Consider the following 15,777-nt stretch of genomic DNA (forward strand, 5'->3'; position numbering starts at 1 on the left):
TGGGGAAAAGAAGAAGAAATGTATCAATTGGGTCACTAAGGAGGTCAGAGGGTGTGGACTGCTCTGATACTATCAGAAAAGACACTGAAATGAGTGCCCGTAATTTTTGTGCAGAAAATTATTTTTAATGAAAACATTCCTCCAGGTAGATATAACCACAACATTAATAGAGTAATACAGGGGTCATCCAGTCCAACCCTGTGCCATGCAGGAAAAGCACAATCAAAGCACCCTAGACAGATGGCCATCCAGTCTTTGTTTAAAAACCTCCAAAGAAGGAACTTTCACTGCACTCTGAGGCAGAGAATTCCACTGTTGAACAGCTCAACAGATCTATAAAGCTGAAATTCTATGTTATTTTACTTTTTGAACCATCTCATGTGCAATTGTTCCAGTAACAGCTGTCATTATTATCCAGTTACAGTAGAGTCTCACTTATCCGAGCTAAACAGGCCAGCAGAAGCTTGGATAAGCGAATATCTTGGATAATAAGGAGGGATTAAGGAAACGCCTATTAAACATCAAATTAGGTTATGATTTTACAAATTAAGCACCAAAACCTCATGTTATACAACAAATTTGACAGAAAAAGTAGTTCAATACACAGTAATGTTATGTTGTAATTACTGTATTTACGAATTTAGCACCAAAATATCATGATATATTGAAAACATTGACTATAAAAATGGCTTGGATAATCCAGAAGCTTGGATAAGCGAAGCTTGGATAAGTGAGACTCTACTGTATTATGCTTCCAATCATGTGGTTTTGTCTCCACGCGTTACAAGCATGTGCTGTTGTTTTTGATGCTACTAGATTTTTGAGTGACCAATTTTGCCAAATATTCTGGTGTTTTAGCTACAATCTCAGCCAAGGACCCCAAATAAGAATGGCCACCCATTAAAGCATTCATGTTATTCAATTCGAATGGAAATCAAAACAAGTTGTAAAGGCTAGAATCACTTGACTGAAAATGTTTCAGGCAAAATAAGTAAGCAATACTGATTCCCTACAGACATACACCTTGGCATTTCATAAATGAAAGCCAGATCATGTTTGGCTAAGCAACATCATAATGCAGTTAAGAAAGTAAAAGTAAGAACAAAAAAAGTTAGGTTGTGGTATCTAAAAGATATTCTTTTTATTCTAAAGGGGAAAAAAGACTCCTGTTTACTGGTTGTATTAAGACAGGTACAAGTTGCTTGTAAAATGCAAAATAAAAACAATGTTAAAAAAAGGTTAGGAGATACTTCAGCAGTTTGCTTTTGCCTGAACCTACTGGGAAGAGCATAACTCCACCTTCTCCCTTCTGGTCAGCTAGCTGAACACAATCTAACTCAATTTACAGTAATAGAAATAAGATGAGAACTAAGTAGGGGAACAAAGGAGTAGAAAGAACCTAGGATATCTGAAAGGCAGGTGAAAAAGTAGGATAAGTGAGAATTAATTAGGGTTATCTATACTAGCTGCTTCAGCTGAAGGATCTGTAAACAAGAACCAAAGGCGGAGGATTGGGTTACTAAGGTTAGGATTATCCAAGGCTCTGAGACTTCAAGATCACAACCTGAGATCTAGGGAAGACCCCCTTCTGATGTCAAAGGGGACATTCTCTGGTGATACCATTAAGCATGATGCCTGTGCACAGAGTATGCCATTCAAATAAAAAAGACCAGGAGCACAACAAAGAGTAAAGGAGGAAACACACATACACATATACTTCTAAGGCATTGCACTCACCCTGAAATTCCTTCTCTTACCTTTACATCCAGAGAAAGTGGTCTAGCCCCTCAGACACAGGGTCAGTATAAAGATTGAGAAACCCTAGGCAAAAGGATGGGAAGCCAGACTGAAATGGAGCCTTCGTGTGAAAAAAGCAATGCTGTCTCTGTTGTTTTTGTGCTACAAGATTTTCCTGGCAGTAAATATTCTGATCAGCTGAACTTTCCTTGCATCACTGAATGACAGACCGGAGAGAATAATAGAATCCTAGTTAGAAGAGACCACAGAGGTCATCCAGCCCAACTCTCTGCCAAATGACATTCAGATTTGCAGACATGTGACCTTGAAGACAAAAATAAATCAAAAAAGGGGCATGGTATTGGAAGAAGGATGGAAGGCAATTGCACCTGGGAAAAGGGCACCTAAAGGTAAATTGTTCCATACTGTTCTAAAAATAACATCTTGTTTGAACTGAGATTTTTATATATCAAGGACAGAGACAGTTTGACTTTCAAATGTTTTGAACAATTTTCACAGTCCTTTATTGCTGGCCACTCTTGACGCAGCCAGTCAAGTGATGCTGGCCAAAATACCTGGAAGAGGAAAACTTCCTCTCTGCTGTCATAAACTAAAAATAAATTCTGTTCAGCCTTTCCACATCTTCCACCATCTCACAGATGAAAACTAGGATTCAACTGGCCAGGACATATCAGAGTTGGGTCAAAATGCCAAAAGCTGTGAAGAAGAACATAGGCTACTGTAGTAGAGGCTATTAGCTTTTGCCTGGGTCTGTTGGAAAGGACATTATTATATGTGTTGTCGAAGGCTTTCATGGTCGGGATCACAGGGTTGTTGTATATATTCCAGGCTGTATGGCCATGTTCCAGAAATATTTCTGGAGCATGGCCATACAGTCCGGAATACATACAACAACCCTGACATTATTATACCTGAGTTGAGTACAAACTACAGGTGGCCCTCTGTATCCATAGAGTCTGTATCGCAATTCAACCAGCCAAGGCTTGGAAAATATTCTCACTAAAGGACCTGCCCATTGGACTTTTGTGCTATCAGCTCAGGCCCCTTCGACACAGCCACATAATCCAGATTATCAAAGCAAATAACCCACATTATCTGCTTTGAACTGGATTAAGTGAGTCTACACTGCCATATAATCCAGTTCAAATCAGATAATCTGGATTTTATATGTCAACGTAGAAGAAGCCTTTGCAGCAACTGAAATAACCTGAGGACAAAGGAAGAGAGGAAGAGAGGAATAGGGACAGTTTAAAAGAAATTGAAAAAGGTAAGGTGGCACAGAATTAAGTGAGGCCCCTTCCACACAGCCGAATAAAATCCCACATTATCTGCTTTGAACTGGGATATATGGTAGTGTGGACTCAGATAACCCAGTTCAAAGCAGATATTGTGGGATTATCTGCCTTGATATTCTGGGTTATATGGCTGTGTGGAAGGGCCCTGAGACTATCCTTGCTAAATCAGGGCAGCTGGCAAAAATAGCATGAAGATCCATTCCTCTCCTTTTATTTTGGTAAGCTCGACCTGACATATTTGCTCCATCTGGAGAAGCCATCTGTTTACTGACCCCTTTGGGCTGGCATTTATTGGCTGTAGGAAAACCAGAGGAAGATGTTTAAAAGAAGAAAGAAAGAGAGGAAAGTACTATTTTTTTGAAGAATAAGTTTTCTATTTCAGTTCCCTTTCCCCTTCAAAAATGCAGCAAAGGAGAAAAAGTTTGAATTCTCTCTCCACGCCTAAACACATCTCTGCCAGCTAATAGAATTTGCATTTTTTTTAAAAAAAAATGTATTAAAAGGGAGTGTACATTATGACCCCTAGATTTCTGACTTTGAATGGATACACGAAACCATAGATAATAGCAACTCTACTGAAATGAAGGACATCCGACTGAAGAATATCAAACCATCCTGAAAACACCTACGTAGTTCTTTGGCTGTGGAAATATGAAACCGTGGTTATATAGGTTGTACATTCCAAAAGGGTTCGTTCTTTTGACTTGGTCTCTGTTTAAATCCTTCATCATTCTTTGTTTGTTTGCCCCAAATATGATAATATATGGATGAAATACAAGAATTCCATTTTTTCACAGTGTTCCCAATTGCAAGGGTGTTATAAAATTCCATTATCTCTGAACAACTCTGATGCATTCTTTTATGAAACTGTTGCACATTTTATCCTTGAGATTAGTAACTTTTAAGTATGTTTTCTTTTTATCTGTGATTGCGTCTTGTTGTATATACAGTAGAGTCTCACTTATCCAACATAAACGGGCCGGCAGAATGTTGGATAAGCGAATATGTTGGATAATAAGGAGGGATTAAGGAAAAGCATATTAAACATCAAATTAGGTTATGATTTTACAAATTAAGCACCAAAACATCATGTTATACAACAAATTTGACAGAAAAAGCAGTTCAATAAGCAGTAATGCTATGTAGTAATTACTGTATTTACGAATTTAGCACCAAAATATCATGATGTATTGAAAACATTGACTACAAAAATGGCTTGGATTATCCAGAACGTTGGATAAGCGAGTGTTGGATAAGTGAGACTCTACTGTACCAGTGTTCTATGCCAATTTTGTTGTTGCTGTATGCCAATAAAGGCTATGTGTGGCTTATACAGTATCTATCTATCTATCTATCTATCTATCTATCTATCTATCTATCTATCTATCTATCTATCTATCCACAAGTATGTATGTCCAAGAATGTTTGCTGGTTTGTTCCATAAAGGCTTCTGCCTGGCTTGATGGATCTTGACCAAACTTGGCACACATACCATTCATTATACAACTTAAAATAATTGAGAGGTTTGAACTGAAAAACCTCCACCATTTTTTTTGCCCAGAGAAGAGGAAATGAAAAGGAACAGAGATTGTCTGTGGCTAGATGAAGGATTGGCTCTTGCTAGGTGAAGTGGCCCTCTGTGATGTCACTGGGAAAAAAATGAAGCACCTTAGCTGCTGTTAGGTGAGGTATGTATGTATGAGAGGAAAGGAAGGAAGGAAGGGAAAAAAGAGGGATGGAGGAGGTGTATGAGGGAAACTTTGGAAGAAAAGAAACTCACAAAGAGAGCCTGCCCACCATTTGCCAGAGTGTTGACATGGAGACATTGTGAGGTAGGCCTTTTCAGAGCTGGAGAAGGGAGAACGTAAGTAGGCAGTGGTCCTAACAACACCCTGGTGACACCAGGTACATATGCTAGTTTGGTGTAAAAGATGGGTTTATTATCATGTCACTGTTATCTTCAGAAGTGTAAATGGGTGAGCTGAAGAAATAAAACAGCTGCTTCTCTCGCCTATGGTGACGTTTTCCCTCTGCTTTTGTGGAAAATGGGGAAAATGGGGGAAAGTGAGATTAATAACTCTGTTGCTTAAACTAGAATCAGATGCAAATGCAAAGTCCAGTATGACTGGAATCTACATTCCTTCTCCTATGTCTTTCAGTTTGCAATAATTATATTTGTATCTGGAACAAAGACCAGGCTTGAGGGTCAAGGACACTTTTTCAAGCATGAGGATCTACCCTGCAAAATCAGGACGTCGGTGGGCATATTAGAGCTGTACTTCTTTTCCCAGATGACTCTAGGGCTGACATGGGCAAACTTCGGCCTTCTGTGTATTTTGGACTTTAACTCCCACAATTCCTAACAGCCTAATGGTTTGCCCATACCTGCTCTAGGAATAGGGACATTATTGCATGGAGCTGCTATTCAGTAGTGTTTATGCAACCAATGACCCCAAGTACTTAATAGGATAGCCACTTTCCTTTTGCCTGGGGACATTTTCAGTACAGGAAGGTGGCACACCAGCAATGGATACCACACAACATAATGAGATGGGAACATCACTAAAAATGATGGTCCTGCTTCTGTGGTGGTTTGGCATCACCATGCAATAAAGTCCTAAAAGCTTGGGTTGAACCCTGTCAGGTTGGAAAGTTGGGAGAACAGTTCAAACCCCCTCCCACTCAGGCTCTCACCTCCCTCTCCTGCTGGTTCAGACACTGCTCTTTGCATCTTCTGGTCTTTTACAATCTTGTCCTTTTGCTTTCAAATCCTGGGATTCTATCCAAGGTGACAAATATTTCAGGGAAACCCGTTACAAAACGATTTGGCCAAGACTTGGCAACGAAGAGAAGGAGGCATATAGAGAGGACCTGCATCTAGCCATCATCACATAGACACTTAAGGCTGAATATAATTGACTTCCAAGGGTAGAGTCTTCATGGTGGATCCATAAGTGAATACGGAGACCTATTCTGGGTCCAAGTGATCTTTCACTTGAAGACATAGATTTCCCAGTGGAAGGCAGTCACAACAAGGGTTTACTTGACACACCTTCCTCTTGACATGTTTCTTTCTTTCACTCTGTATCCATGTCTCTCCAAAATCCTTAATACGATTGGTAACAGATGACATCCACTTAGAACATTTGAGGGCTTCCCATTTCTGAATCTATCATTCATCTAAACATTACTAATATTATTTTCCTTGTCTGTAATACTTTCCAGGATAGCTCATAATTTGTAACCAGCCAGAGGAAGGTTGTTTTGGAAAAAGGCTCATGGCTAAAGAGTGGGTGGGGAAGTTATGTAACTGAGCATATAAAAAAGCATGACATCTCATGATATGGCCTAAGGTGCAATAGTCTCAAAAAGGTACAATAGCCTCACTTTGGTCATTCTGACCTTCAGGCATGGTTTGATCTAGACTCCATATAAAGGTTGAGCACCATGTACCCAGAATTACAAAACCTTACATTATCCAAAATCCAACACTGAGACAGTGAAACCTTTGTTTTCTGATGGTTCAATACATATAAACCTTGCTCCATGCACATTATTAAAAATATTGCATAACATGAACTTCAAACGATGTGTATAAGGTTGTCCCTCTACAACTGTGATTTTGACTTTTGCAGATTTCGTCATTCAGTGATTTGATTTAAAATGTTCTCCATTGGAAACTACTCTAGGTCCTCCAGTATGATACTGTGGTCAATGTTCTCCAGTCATGCTGGAGGACCTACAGATTTATAGAGAGAAAGCCTCTCTAGGAACCTCTTGGTCCTCCAGTGTGATTCTATATTCAGCCTCTAGCAGCAATTGACCATAGATAAAATCATGCTGGAAGACCTAGAAATCTCCAGGTTTCTCATGAAAAAAAAAATGCATCTAACCGCTGTGAATGTGGAAGGCTGACTGTAAATGAAAAATAACTTAATATAATGTTAAGATTTGGATCCTATTTCCAGTATATCTCATTATATACACATATGCAGTATTCCAACCCCCCCCCCCCCCGAAATATCCAAAACCCTTCTGGTCCCAATAATTTTGAATAAGGGCCCTCAACCTATATTGGTTACTTGGCAGTCTATGGAGTCTCCAGAACTCTCCTTCAGCATCATAAAGCAAATGAACAGGTTTTCTTTTAATCAACTTTCTTTACTGTCCAACTTTCACAACTACATGGGAAAAAATCAGAACTACTATGGACTGGATGATACTAATTTTGGTATTTGATGACATCTGTTTACATGTAAGGATCTTACCTAGAACTTTTATAGCTATCCTACCAAATTTTTTTGTCTTGTTCTGATTTCTGTAATCTCCACTTTGATTAAGTATGGAGTCAAAGCAATCCTTAAAAAGGAAATCAAAATCTAAAATGGTGTGTGGATTCTCAAAGTAGCTAATGAGGACAGAACGTGCTTGATGATCTAACAGTAGAGATGTAAATATTTTCTCCCTGCTGTAGTTTGTGTGCAGCTTTGCTCATTATGTGTACAGGAGATTATTCTGTACAGAAAGACATGTGGGCTTTTGCATGGAAATTGTGGGAGCACATTTATCATAGAAAAACATTATAGGGTTTCCTGCACAGCGATTGCATGTTAGGAGTCTGCGGCATAAAAAAGGAATTTTTCATCAAAATATTGTCTCTAGGAATGGGGTTTAAAAAAAATCCCTGAGAAGTGCACATAAAGCTATGCTTTTCATACAGTACTGCAATGTTCTATGTCTGAAATGAATTACAGTAGAGTCTCATTTATCCAACATTCGCTTATCCAATGTTCTGGATTACCCAATTCAGTCTGCCTTTTAGTAGTCAATGTTTTTGTAATCAATCTTTTCAATACATTGTGATGTTTTGGTGCATAATTCGTAAATTTGCTGTGTATTGAACTGCTTTTTTCTGTTAAATTTGTTGTAAAACATGATGTTTTGGTGCTTAATTTGTAAAATCATAATGTAATTTGATGTTTAATAGGCTTTTCCTTAATCCCTCCTTATTATCCAACATATTTGCTTATCCAACCTTCTGCTGGCCTGTTTATGTTGGATAAGTGAGACTCTACTGTACTTCTTGAAACACTCAATACCAGGCAAGAGCTGGTAAAGGGAACTAATGCTGATGTTCAGCAGAGAGCAGATTAGAGCTCTATGGTGCAGAATTCCAAGGACCTCACTAAACTACAAGTCCCAGAATTCCAGAAGATTGAGCCATGGGAGTGGAAGTATTATCAAGACATTGCAGCTGTACAGACTAGACTTCTCTTCCCCACCTTTGTCTTTATGTTAGCTATTGATTTAAATCTTTTGACCTTCTTAGCTGCTCAAAGGGCATCTGAAGGAGCTTACATACCATCAGTAAAAGCAAGACAAGCACAAGCGACCACGAGTGAACAAACAAAGCACTAACCAGTTACTCAGGAAGTAAGATTCTAAATTCCTTTTACCATGAAAGAGTCTTAATTATACTTGTATTATTTAAATCCCCACCATGGTACAAGGAGAGCTGGCAACAGTGTGAGCAGAGAGCAATGGACCAAAACTTTGACTGAGATAAGGCAGCTTCCTTTGTTGAGATTTTGGTATGAGGTTGTTGTGTATTTTGTGGCTGTATGGCCATGTTCCAGAAGCATTCTCTCCTGACATTTTACCCACATCTATGGCAGGCATCCATAGAGGCTCTTTGATTTATTTATTTATATATTTACAGTATTTATATTCCGCCCTTCTCACCCCGAAGGGGACTCAGGGCGGATTACAATGAACACATATATGGCAAACATTCAATGCCAACAGACAAACAACATACAGTATAGACAGACACAGAGGCATTTAACATTTTTCCAGCTTCACAATTCCGACCACAGGGGGAGCTGTTGCTTCACCGTCCACTAGTGGCTGTACTTCCTCATTCCTTTCCTCATGTTTTGCTGGCAGTTTTATGGTGTTGTAAATTAGTTAAATTAGCCTCCCGCATAAAGCGTACCTAAATTTCCCTACTTGACAGATGCAACTGTCTTTCGGGGCTGCATAGGTCAACAGCAAGCTGGGCTATTTAATGGTCGGGGGCTTAACCCAACCCAGGCTTTGAACTCATGACCTCTCGGTCAGTAGTGATTTATTGCAGCTGGTTACTAGCCAGCTGCGCCACACCCCGGTCCTCTGAGGATGCCTGCCATAGATGTGGGTGAAATGTCAGAAGAGAATACTTCTGGAACATGGCCATACTGCCTGGAAAACACACAACCACCCTGTGATCAAGGCCATGAAAGCTTTTGACAACATGATTTTGGTATAGGTTGAGCATTCTTTATTCAAATGGTCTACTGACATTACAAAGTGTGATTCCACTGTCATGGTATCATGGAATCATTTTCTGTGGTTTCGTTTTCTGGAATCCTGGGGTTTGTAGTTTGAGGAGGCACTTGAGTTCTCTGGCAGAGATTTTCAAATGCCCCTATCTTAATGACAAATCCCAGGATTCCATAGGATTTTTTTTTATCATGTCAGAAGAGACTTGAGAACATACTGCAAGTCACTTCTGGTGTGAGAGAATTGGCCATCTACAGAGATGTTGCCCAAGGGACACCCGGATGTGTTACCATCCTGCTGAGAGTCTTCTCTCACGTCGCTAAAAGCTAGAGCTGACAAGCAGGAGCTCACCCTGTCCCGCAGATTCTAATTGGCAGCCTACAGGTCAGCAACCTAACTTTCAGTCCAGTCCAGTCGGCATAAGGGTTTAACTCACTGTGCCACCGCGGCTCATTCCACTGCAATTATAAAGTATGAATGGGCTCCCTGTGTGGGATCTTGAGACGTCATAATGGGAAGGGTTGTTATAACATCACAATACTATGTGGTTATTGTGCTGTTGTTGTGTGCTTTCAAGTCAATTTTGTTTTATGGCAACCTAAAGTGAACCTATCACAAGGTTTTCTTGGCAAGATCTCCTCAGAGAGAATTTGCCTTTGCCTTCCTCTAAGAATGAGAGAGTATGACTCGCCCAAGTTCACCCAGTGAGTTTCCATGGCTGAGACAGGATTCGAATCCTGTTCTCTAGAGTCATAGTCCAATGCCCAAACTTTCCACGTGAAAGATAATGTATATTTCCATCACTAATTCATAAACAAACAGCTGAAATCCCATTATAGTTCTAACTAGAGCACACCCATTGAATCAATGGGATTTGCACTAGTGTTGATTCAGCTTTCAAGAATGAACGAGTCTCTTCTAGTTAAGTCGAACTAAAAGAATACATGCTGTTATGTACAACATACAGATGGCCAAAGGGTCCTTTGTAAGGTTATATTATTAATACTAGAATTATAGAGTTGAGAGGGTTTTCAGAGACCTTCTAGCCCAACCCTTTGCTTTTTAGATTAAGTACTTCTGAGAGATGGGCATCCAAACAATGTTTAATACAAGAACATTAAATCTACTGCACAAAGCTATATATTCAATATATAGTTGTCACTCCAATGGATTTGATTATTCACAGATTTAATTAAAAATGTGTAAGAATTCTAGCAAGAACATCTCTCTAGCAATCTATAGGTTCTCCAATGCAATTCTATGACCGAATTCCAGAAAAGATTAACCACAGAGTCATGTTCAAAGACCAAGAATTTCCTAGAAAATTGTTTTCTCGAGTGGGAAAAGAACAATTTTTTAGTTCATGGTTTTTTACTTTCTGGGGAGTTTTGTGCCTCCAACCCCAGCCAATGAAGAAGGGTGACTGACTAATATAACACATTCCTCACAACATTATTCACAAATAAAAACTGGAACAAATGCAAGGCAACACAAAGTACAGTCAAAAAGGCAAAAGTAATGATAAAAAACACACAATATAGGAAAGGCTGCACAGTTTTGGGGAATTACTGCACCCACTTTCTGGGGCAATAACTTTTTGCAATTAAATGGCAATCACAATCTTATTGAAAAGGGAAAAAATGATGTCACATCTGTTTGGTAAATGTGACTCTCCATGAACATGTGGAGACCACCTATTGAAAACCACTAATCAATAAAAGCATGACCTTGTTAGAAGTCAACTCTTTGAACAAGTGATATTCACAAGTGTTCATATAGTGGCACACAGGTAACTCAGCTGTTAAACTGAAGGGCCATGTCTGTGAACTGCCAAGGATGAAGACCTGCCACTACAAAAATATATTTGGTTAGCAGAGGATGGTTGTTTCTTTAAAGTTGATATTGCAGTTGCAATTGCCCAAACAAAACATACACTCCCTTTAAAAACCTTTTAGGTTAAAATATGCACTCAAAGATAAAAAAAAGTGTTCTTTGAGAAATAACATATCTTGTTTACTCACAAACACCTTGTATTAATTCACCATACAGGCACATTTCTTAATAAAGTTCAACTATGGATAAGATACAGATTCTCTCTGAGTTGAGTACACAGGGTATCATTCTTAATCAACAGTCCATAGTCTTTAAATATAGTTGTACTCCATAAGCATACTTCTCTATTGAAGTCTCTAAACAGCAACATGCATCCACCTCCACTGAGGTCTGATGTAAACTTACTCTATTAAAGACCAAACAGCAACATGCATCCACCTCCACCAAGGTCTGATGCAAAACTGAACAGAAAATGGAGTCCTGAGTCTGAACATGCTCAGTACAATCACATGTCTATAACCCTTCCCACACCAAAGAGGTGCAGTCAAACTGGCAAATTAATGTACATAGAATATAAGTTAGCAAATATATAAAGATAAAGGTAAGGGTTTCCCCGATGTTAAGTCTAGTTGTGTCCGACTCTGGGGGTTGGTGCTCATCTCCATTTCTAAGCTGAAGAGCTGGTGTTGTCTGTAGACACATACAAAGTCATGTGGCCGGCATGACTGCATGGAGCACTGTTACCTTCCTGAAGGAGCAGAACCCATTGATCTACTTAAATGTGCATGTTTTCGAACGGCTAGGTTGGCATAAGCTGGGGCTAACAGCGGGTGCTCACCCTGCTCCCCAGAATCGAATTGCCAATCTTTCAGTCAGCAAGTTCAGCAGCTCAGTGGTTTAACCCGCTGTGCCTCCAGGGGCTCCCAGCAAATATATACATTAGCAAAAATAGTGATAGGCTTGGGAGGTTGTCATTTCCATCACAGTTAACTTTTGCTTGAGCTTCATGGGAAGAACAAGGCTGGCCTCTTCTTTCCCCTGCTGAGGTATTTCATTACAAAGTACCTTCACACTTTGCAGGAATGGAAGTAAGCTGAGGACAATGGGGGCATTAAGGAGAGAGAGAAAAGGGGATGATTTTAAAAGCAGCTGAACAAGTGGGACAAGGGGGGATTAACTGAGACCGTCCCTGCCCAATTGGGACAGTTAGTGGTTATGGTATAATTGTTTCCTATGTACCGTCTGTTCAAAAATAGCTTAGACACCACCTGCTCAAACTAGTATTGCACCTATTATTTGGCATCACTCATAAATGTGACAAAACAGTTCATTGTTGAAACTGGTGATGACCAGAGATCCATTCTGAAGTCTCACATGTTGAAACACTGGCACTCAGCTTCCTTGCCTTGCTTCAAGTGGCACGGCCGGAATTCCCTTCCGCTGCCCTTGCTTCTCTCAACATTAGAATAATAGAACTATAGTGTTGGAAGGGACCCCATGGGCCAGCCAGTCCAACCCCCTGCCATGGAGGAAAAGCACCATCAAGCACCTCCAACAGATGACTATCCATCATTGTTTAAAAGCCTCCAAGGATTTGAAAGGAGCTTCAAACATACTCAGAGGCAGAGAGTTCCACTGCTGAACAGCTCTCGCAGTCAGGAAGTTCTTCCTAGTACTTAAGTAGAATCTTTTTTCCCCCTGCAATTTGAATCCATTGCTCCGTGTCACACTCTCCAGAGCAGTTGTTCTCAACCTTCCTAATGCCGCGACCCCTTAATACAGTTCCTCATGTTGTGGTGACTCTCAACCATAACGTTATTTTCGTTGCTACTTCATAACTGTCATTTTGCCACTGTTATGAATCATAATGTAAATATGTGGCATGCAGATGTGTTTTCATTCACTGGACCAAATTTGGCACAAATACCCAGGGGAATGATTTTGCCATTTGGGAGTTGTAGTTGCTAGAATTTATAGTTCACCTACAATCAAAGAGCATTCTGAACTCCACCAACAATGGAACTGAACCAAGCTTGGCACACAGAACTCCAAAAGAATATATTGGAAGGGTTTGGTGGGCACTGACCTTGAGCTTGGGAGTTGTAGTTCACCTAGATCCAGAGAGCACTGTGGATTCCAAACAAGGATGAATCTGGACCAAACTTGGCACAAATACTCAATATGCCCAAATGTGGACACTGGTGAAGTTTGGGGAAAATAGACCTGGACATTTGGGAGTTGTAGTTGCTGGGATTTATAGTTCACCTACAATCAAAGAGCATTCTGAACTCCACCAACAATGGAACTGAACCAAACTTGGCACACAGAACTCCAAAAGAATATATTGGAAGGGTTTGGTGGGCAATGACCTTGAGTTTGGGAGTTGTGGTTCACCTACATCCAGAGAGCACTGTGGATTCCAAACAAGGATGAATCTGGACCAAACTTGGCACAAATACTCAATATGCCCAAATGTGAACACTGGTGAAGTTTGGGGAAAATAGACCTTGACATTTGGGAGTCGTAGTTGCTGGGATTTATAGTTCACCTACAATCAAAGAGCATTCAGAACTCCACCAACAATGGAACTGAACTTGGCACACAGAACCCCCATGACCAACAGAAAATACTGGTCTTTGGTGACCCCTCTGAATCCCCTCATGATCTCCCCCCCAGGGGTCTCGACCCCCAGGTTGAGAAACACTGCTCCAGAGCATCAGAAAACAAACTTTCCTCCTCATCAATGTGATTCCATATAATCCAACACCTCATAGGGGAAAATCAGGATAAATGTGGCCATGCAACATCACAGAACAACCAACATGAGGATGAACAGATAAGCTAGAAAAAGACTCGCAGCAGTTTGCTTTTGCCTGAGTCTATTGGGAAGGACCTTCCCCTTTACTTCCCAATGCTGAATTAGTGAAGTCCAAGCTGCTGCTCTACTTTGAATTCTGTCTGCAGCAAGTGAAGTGCGTTGAGGATGAAAACAGAAGCAAGAGAGAGAAACTAGGGCATTTCAAAAGCAACTAAAACAGTGGGATGGTAGTTTAATTTGGACTATCGATGTGAAATTGGAACGATTGGGATGTATGACATTTTTATAAACAACCTCTGGGCTGAACCACCTTGGAGACAACTTAGGTAATGGGCAACTCACAAACAAAACAAAAAACAACAGATTTCCTCCCCTCCAGCAATGTTTGGGAATTTTAATAAACAGCCTAGACATCTGGAAAAGAAGGGCAATTTTTAGAGGCTTCAGCTGGTATCTTGATACCTGGCAACTCTAACTGTAGCCAATTGGGGACAGGAATGTTTTATGCCTCCCTCGCAGGTACACTGGGGACAAGAAGTTTTTGGTCACCTAGCAGCAGCCGTTCTGCCTGAACATGTTTGTATCCCAATGGGGCATTACAATGGAATCCCTTTAGCCACTGCTGCTTTTCTGTTTTCCTTTTTAACTCTCTCTTGCTCTGATTTCTCTTTTCCCCTTCTTGAGTCCTGTATTTTAAAACAGAAGCCTGCGGGCAAGGAACGTCTTGATTTAGTTTGCTTGTTTGTTTTCAAGGTTGATCAGTCAGACGTTCATTCGGGGAGTCATCGGAGCTGAACGGAAAAGGGTATGATCCACAATGGGTAGAGTGTGGCTCATATTTGTGGCTCATGAAAGCATACCATTCTTCAGATGTATTCCTAGAAAATGTCCCAAATGTTTCAAAACACACCATCTCACCAGAGCCCCCGGCGGCGCAATGGGTTAAACTCTTGTGCCGGCATGACTGCTGATCAAAAGGTCAGTGGTTCGAATCTGAGGAGCGGGGTGAGCTCCCATCTGTCAGCTCCAGCTTCCCATGCAGGGACAAGAGAGAAGCCTCCCACAGGATGGTAAAACATCCGGGCGTCTCCTGGGCAACATCCTTGTAGACAGCCAATTCTCTCCCACCAGAAGCAACTTGCAGTTTCTCAAGTTGCTCCTGACACACACACACACACAAAAACCATCTCACGCAGGCAAACCCACTACTAGAAATATTAATTCAATGCAATAAACCTCACTGAAATCTCCCTTCACTTGGAACTAATCACCTAGGCAAACCCTACTATGTCGTAATTCCTCTCTGTTAAGTTCCTCCTTCTGACTTTAAGACTGCTTCTACAGGGTTGAATTTATAAGGTCCTCATCACTTATGTATAGTAACTTATTACATTATTCCTATTTTGCTGCTGCAGTTCCTCCACTTATGCACACGACAGAGCTGTACCTGGTTGATTGATATTTTAATTGTTGTAAACTCTTGTTTTTATTGTATTACTGTTTTATCTTTTGTATATTGAATTGTATTTTGTGGCTTTTTGCTCAATTGTATTGTTTGGGCCTTGCCCCATGTGAGCCACCCGAGTCCCCCCGGGGAGATGGTGGCGGGGTATAAATGAAGTATTATTATTATTATTATTATTATTATTATTATTATTATTATTATTATTGAATTAATGCAGTTTGACGCCATTTTACCTACCTTGGCTCAATGCTTTTGGAATCCTAGGAGATATAGTTGCGGGAGGCACC

The 15,777-nt window shown here is 40.3% G+C and overlaps 1 protein-coding gene across 1 annotated transcript in view; it reads right to left on the reverse strand.

Annotated features, from left to right (window-relative positions):
• LOC100560903 (regulator of G-protein signaling 2) overlaps positions 1 to 15,777 on the reverse strand; it is a 57,521-nt gene that overhangs the window by 25,928 nt on the left and 15,816 nt on the right. The window lies entirely within an intron of this gene.

This window comes from Anolis carolinensis, chromosome 2, assembly GCF_035594765.1.
Source record: "Anolis carolinensis isolate JA03-04 chromosome 2, rAnoCar3.1.pri, whole genome shotgun sequence".
Lineage (NCBI taxonomy): Eukaryota > Metazoa > Chordata > Lepidosauria > Squamata > Dactyloidae > Anolis > Anolis carolinensis.